Source organism: Juglans microcarpa x Juglans regia, chromosome 8D, assembly GCF_004785595.1.
Source record: "Juglans microcarpa x Juglans regia isolate MS1-56 chromosome 8D, Jm3101_v1.0, whole genome shotgun sequence".
Classification (NCBI taxonomy): domain Eukaryota; kingdom Viridiplantae; phylum Streptophyta; class Magnoliopsida; order Fagales; family Juglandaceae; genus Juglans; species Juglans microcarpa x Juglans regia.
This window is the reverse complement of record NC_054608.1, coordinates 34,385,838-34,392,925: the sequence shown is the minus strand read 5'-3', so window position 1 is coordinate 34,392,925 and position 7,088 is coordinate 34,385,838.

Sequence of the window (7,088 nt, the reverse complement as noted above, 5' to 3'; positions counted from 1 at the left end):
TGAAGCGAAGCAGTTGAGAAAGGGATTAGGATTTGAGTACAAGTCCATACATGCATGCAAGAATGATTGTGTATTGTTCTGGAAGGAGAACGAGGAGAAACAAGCATGTCCTGTATGTGGAGAGTCGAGGTGGAAAGGTAAGAAAAACGTTCCGGTTAAGGTGTTGCGGTATTTTCCCTTGAAACCTAGGTTGCAAAGACTATATATGTGTAAGAAAACAGCTCATGATATGAGGTGGCACGAGGAGAAAAGAGTTAAGAATGACGGGTATATGAGGCATCCAGCTGATTCACTTGCGTGGCAGTCTTTCGATAATCAGTATCCAGAGTTCGGGTTAGAAGCTCGGAACGTGCGCCTGGGACTCACAACCGATGGATTCAACCCTTTTGGGAATATGAGTACAAGTTATAGCACTTGGCCCGTGGTATTGATTCCGTACAATCTTCCACCATGGAGGTGCATGAAGGCGCCAAACTTTTTGTTAACTTTACTCATCCCTGGCCCTAGATCACCTGGGAATGATATTGACGTATTCATGCAGCCGTTGATTGAAGAGCTGAAAGAGTTATGGGAAACAGGGGTTAGAACTTATGATGCATCTAAGTCGACATCTTTTCAGATGCATGCTGCGGTAATGTGGACCATAAATGATTTTCCGGCGTATGGGAATCTTTCCGGCTGGAGTACGAAAGGGAAGTTAGCGTGTCCGACGTGTAATAAAGAAACTGCTAGTGAGTGGCTAAAATTTTCTCAGCAGTTGTGTTTCATGGGTCATCGACGTTATTTACCAGCAAATCATACATGGAGAAGAGAATGTGCCAAGTTTGATGGGAGAGTAGAGGATAGGATTGCACCAAAAGAGTTATCTGGAGAAGAGATAGTGGAACAACTGGAACATGTTAGAGCGAACAATTTTGGCAAAGGTCGGGGAAAGAACAAGAGAAAACGAGCCATACCAGAATTGAATTGGACAAAGCGTAGTATTTTTTTTGACTTGCCGTATTGGTCGTCATGCAAGTTGCGACATAGTTTGGATGTAATGCATATAGAGAAGAATATTTGTGATAATATACTGGGTACATTGATGAGTATTAACAAAAAGACGAAAGACACGATCAAGACGAGGAAAGATCTTGAGAGAATGAGAATTAAACATAATCTGCATTTACGGGTGGAAGGCAACAGGGTGGTCATGCCGCATGCATGTTTTACGATGACGAGGGAGGAGAGGATGGATTTCTGCAAATGGTTGCAAGGTGTGAAGTTGCCAGATGGTTATGCTTCAAATATTGGTAGATGCGTGAGTCCTGATGATTGGAAAATCAATGGATTGAAAAGTCATGATTGTCACGTATTTTTGCAGAAGTTATTACCTGTGGGAATTCGTGGGAAGCTTACATCTAATGTACGTGTGGCCATATCTGAACTATGTATGTTTTTCAAGGATTTGTACGCTCGGGTAGTAAATCGAGATGTGTTGTCGAAATTGGAAGAAGACATTGCTACTATACTATGTAAATTTGAGCAGATCTTTCCACCATCATTTTTTGATGTCATGGTCGATTTAGCAATACATTTACCGCGAGAGGTACTTCTGGGTGGACCGGTGCAGTTCCGTTGGATGTATCCAGTTGAAAGATATTTGGGTCGATTGAAGCGCACTGTTGGGAATAAAGCCAAAGCTGAGGGTTCAATAGCAGAGGCCTATATACACGATGAATGGTTAACATTTTGCTCTCTATATCTTCGTGGTGTTGAGACACGATTTAATCGTCAAGAGCGAAATGCTGATCTTGCTACTCCGCCTCCTCGTGAGCTATCAGTGTTTTCCCAGAATGTACGACCCTTGGGTGCACAAACAGGTTACGATTTAATTGATGGAGAGTTGGGTAAAGTTCGGTGGTATGTGCTAAATAACTGCCGAGAGATTGATGATTATCTTAGGTATGTCATTTCATTTCTTTGAATAATTATAGTTTTCTTTAAATTAATTAGAATTGTTGTGCTCAAAATATACTTCTTTTGCAACATGTTATAACAGTGATCACATGGACAAACTTAGGACGGAAGGCGTAGAAAATATAGAGGCAAGACACGAGGAAGAATTTCCCGGATGGTTTGAAGAACGTGTATGAACTAAAATTATATATATGTTATATTGTGAAATTTTTAACTCTGGATAATGAAATAATCAATATAATCTATTTCAATTTATAGATTTTGGAACAACGTGCTCGTGATCCCGGATCAATTTCTTCTGAATTGTATGCATTGGCCCGTGGTCCCTCAAATAGAGCACTTCGATATACTGCATGCACGGTCCGAGGTTATAGATTCCATACTTTGGACCGTGAACGTAATAGAAAGACTCAAAATTGTGGTGTGTTGGTAGAGGGGAGTCATGGAACAGATGATATTGACTATTATGGTGTCATACGTGATATTATCGGATTGAAATATCTGGGTGGGTCCGTAACATATGTCTTTAAATGTGATTGGTGGGATCTAGGCGGTGGTCGGGTTTCGATACATAGGGATAATCACTTTACGAGTGTCAATACTGCATCTAAATGGTACGAAGATGATCCATTCGTATTGGCTTGTCAAGCTACCCAAGTCTATTACTTGATTGATCCAATGAAAAGTGCTGATGAAGATAGTGGGGAGATAACTTGGCGAGTCGTACAAAAATTTGTTCCTCGAAATATATATGAAGCAGGAACGGGTGCAGATTACGAGTATAGTGGAGATGAAGATGACACTCCGATTGTTGAGGCATACCAGGAAGATGGAGAGGGTATTAACTTGTTTGTTGACCTCGGTGCACTCAAGTTGCTCCCCTTGTGTAGAGATGATGTCCCACCCGTACATCTCGACCCGTCTGTATTAAATGATCATTCAATTCAAGTCAGTGAGGAGGAAGAAGAAGAAGACGAGTCAGAAGATGAAGACGAATCAGAATCCGGGCAGGAGGTGGATAAAGATGATGAAGAAGAGGTGCATGATGATGATGAAGATGTTATTGATGGAGATTCTGAAACAAGCATGGAAAATTCATCTGAAGAATAAAAGTACTAAATATTTTATTCATATAGGTGAGTATAAAATATCTTGAATTTTCATAATTTCTTCTAATTAATTTTCTTTGATATAATTAATTATTTTCAAGAATGCCGCCAAAACGACAACGAAGAAATGTGCCTCCGCCAAGTCCAAGTCCTGAACCCATTGAGGACTTCCCACTCGAGGAATCCGTTCCTGAAGATCAAGCTAACACAGAAGAGAACAACAGCCAGTCGACACCTACCAGTAAGGAAATATTGTCGTTGATAATTATATATATAGTTAATACTTTTTTCTCAATAACTATATAATTATAATTATAGTATATCTATTATCATGTAGTTGATGCATCTGCACGTCGCGGTCGTGGCTATACACGTGGAATCTCTCTTGAAAAAAATAGAAGGCATGGTAAACTGAAGGTCACAATTCCTGATAATTCCACTGGAGGAGTGGATGATAGTGCAGCAGCGCTTTCCTCCTATATTGGCACATTAGTTCGAGCTTATGCTCCATTTTATGTGCGCTCATGGCGAGATGTTCCGAATGAGATTAAGGAGCACATTCGAAGTCGTGTGCTGGTGAGTTTACTTTTCAGTACATTTTTTTAACCTAGATTAATATATTATATTTTTTTCCTGATTCCCTTATTAGGATGAATTCGACCTCGACTTTGGCCGTAGCGAGGATTTCAGAACCGTGAATGAGTTGATGGCTACACTATTTCGACGTCACAAAGGACGATGTCATGACCACTTCAAGAAGTTTGAAACGTTGGAAGAGGCTGCGCAGTCTCCTTTTCAGCAGATGAAGTTAGATGATTGGAGAAAGTGTTGTGATCTTTTCGCATCTCCAGATTATCAGGTATTTTACATTTATCTCTTTTAATTATTTACATTCATATTCGTTTTATATATTATATGTATACATATTACAATTAACATTTTTAATATATTTTGTAGCACTTGAGTTCTACAAATGCACAGAATAGATCCGTTATGACTGTCCACCATCGTGCCGGTTCAAGGTCATTCCATCGTCTTGCTGAAAAAATGGTAATTAAAAAATTATAGAATTCATTTATTTTCCTGATATTATTTCTGATAAGTACTAATATTATCTTTTTAAAATTGCTAATATTCTCGCTTTTTTAGAAACGTGATGATCCTAAAAACTTTTCCCTCATTCATGTCTATGCTGCTGCTCACACTAATGAGCATAGTGAGTGGATGGATCCTGTCGCTGCAGATAATTATGTAAGCAGTGTTAATTTTGTTAAATAAATAGATATATAATATTTTAATAGTTTATTTCTTATTTCTATTTCTTTTAATACGTTACTAATTATTTACGATCATTACCTTTTAAATTGCAGAGCAAAATGTTGGAGATGCAGTCCGCTTCTGAGGAATCATCTCCTAGTGACATAGACATATTCACGCAAGTGCTCGGGCCGCAGTCTAGTATGGCAAGAGGTTTGGGACGATCTATCAAGCATAAATGTTCATCCTCCTCAACCTCATCGGCTTCACAAATTAATAATCTTACGGCAGATTTAGAAGCTGCACGGCGTGAGAATGAGTATATGAGGTCCAGACAACAAGAGTTAGAGTCTCTCTTAGAACGACAGTCTCATTTAGAGACGCGTTTGCAGGACCAACAGAGAGACCAGGAGGAAAGAATACGCAATGAAGTGTAAGAGCAAGTGCAACGGGAGATGATGGTGCAAATGGAACGTGTTATGTCGTTGCAACAAAATCCCCGTGGGCGAGGGAAAAAGAAGAAATAACTTTTATCAATATTTCTGACTAGTTTTAATATCTAATTTTGTACTTTTATAAGACATTGTTACTTCTTAATTGGGTATGTAATATGATACTATTGGTATTATGTTTTTAAATTTTATGAAATTAGTATTTCTGATCTGTACGTTCGAATGTAAATAAAAATCGTTCGAACGTTGGTTCACACTGTAACAAACGTTCGAACGTAAATACAATTGAATCGTACGAACGTTAAACTATACGTTCGAACGTACTCACGCTTAAACGAACAAACCGTTCGAACGGTAAAGCGACTAACGTTCGAACAGAAAACTTGCATTCGGACGCTCCTTCGTTTACATTCGAGTATACGTCCGAACATTAAACGCGCTACGTTTGAACATTAACGTTTTCGTTCGAACAAATATTCGAACGTTTAATGTAATTAACGTTCGGACGCATTAACATTCGAACGTACATTTTATACGTTCGAACACGATCTCCAACGAACGTCAACTTCTCTCATTCGAACGCCAATCAGTCGGGTATAACGTCCGAACGTTTGATTTTACGTCCGAACGTTATTTTCTGTGACAGTTCATAACCGTCACCAAAAAATGAACGTTCGAACGTTGTACCGAACGGAACACTTCCAACCGTCACTAAAAATATTTTTTGTGACGGTTGTACAGTAAACCGTCACCAAATGTTTTCTGTGACGCACTTTAGGTGACGGTCATGGTGACGGTTTCAAACCGTCACCAAAAATTTTTAGTGACGGTTTGCCATTTTTTTGTGACAGTTTTCTCTGTCACAAAATACACATTCTGTTGTAGTGTATGGTTGGTTTAACCACCTGTTTATTTTGTGCTTACATAATTTAATTATTGTGCAATTTATTCTTCTATTCCCTTCCTTCTCTTCTTCTTCAGTCAGTTTTGACTTTTCTTTCTTTCCGCTGTTTTAATATATATATATATATATATATATATATATATATATATATATATATATATATATATTGGCCGATAATCGGGAAGGTTATAAGCTTCCATCTATGCAGCTAGCTAGCTGCAACTAAGGCCCGGCCGACCCCATATAACATACATATTGAGACATATATAGTTTATGCATGACACAAGCTGACGTTGTTTAATGATATATATGAGAATCGTATTAATTAATCAGGCCTTCAAAGCCTTTGAAATTTAGCTAATTGCGTTGATTTAAATTAGCATTGCAGCCAAAGTTGTTACCAGTTTAAATCTGATTTGAATATATGTGACACCGCACATGAAAATAAGAACTATTCTGGTTGCTAGTTAATCAATAAAAACTAGAGTTCGAGATTGAGAAAATATGTAAAATAGAGAGAAACACTTAAGAGTAAGGTTTATTGATAAAATTCAAGAACTCCTTCTAAAACCCAAGAGCCCACGGACTCAAATAGTTAAGAAAATCTGAGATTTTGAGGATTTTCTCAAAAAAGGAAAAATCTTAATTATTACAGAAAAATAAATGATATAATAAAATAAGAATCTTACAACAAATTCTAGCCCAAATTGAAACAAAAATAATCTCTAAAAATGAAAGATAAGCATTTTCATTAAAAAATAAATAAATAACTTTGATGATTCGGAGGGAAAAAGGGTTGATTTCAAGGTTAAGGTGGGCACCACTAAGTATAGCGTTGTGACTATGACATGCACACGAAGAAAAACTTTTCGAATTGGAGTCATATAAACAATTCTGATGCTTGTAGCCAAAATTATTATTAGAATACTAATACCTACGGAATATTAATATCCTAATCCAACGAATACTCACATTTTACTACCATATTAATTTGCGCTGAACTGCCTTCTCGAGGTAGTCCAACGTTATCAACGTGCATGGAATCTATCATCTCATTATCATCATATCCGGATCCTGATCTACATCAATATGCATGGCTCTTCTTCTCCTGATCATATGTTATTTACTTTCTCCTTACACTTGGGTCATGGATATATCATCTATTTCTTTCACTAGCTGAATCTTTTTCGTGCCACAACATATATGGCACTAACAACCAAAATACTTGCGGTGAGCAGAAGTCGCATTAATTATTTAGCTATTTCTCAGTGACTTTTGCTCGCAACAAAAAGTCCGGACGTTTGTTGTATGCTTTATATCAAGCTCATCTTTATTGCTTACAGTTTTGATATTTTCATTTGATACTATTTTAGGTTGTAAATTGGTTCTTGAAATCCTCTCTCTCTC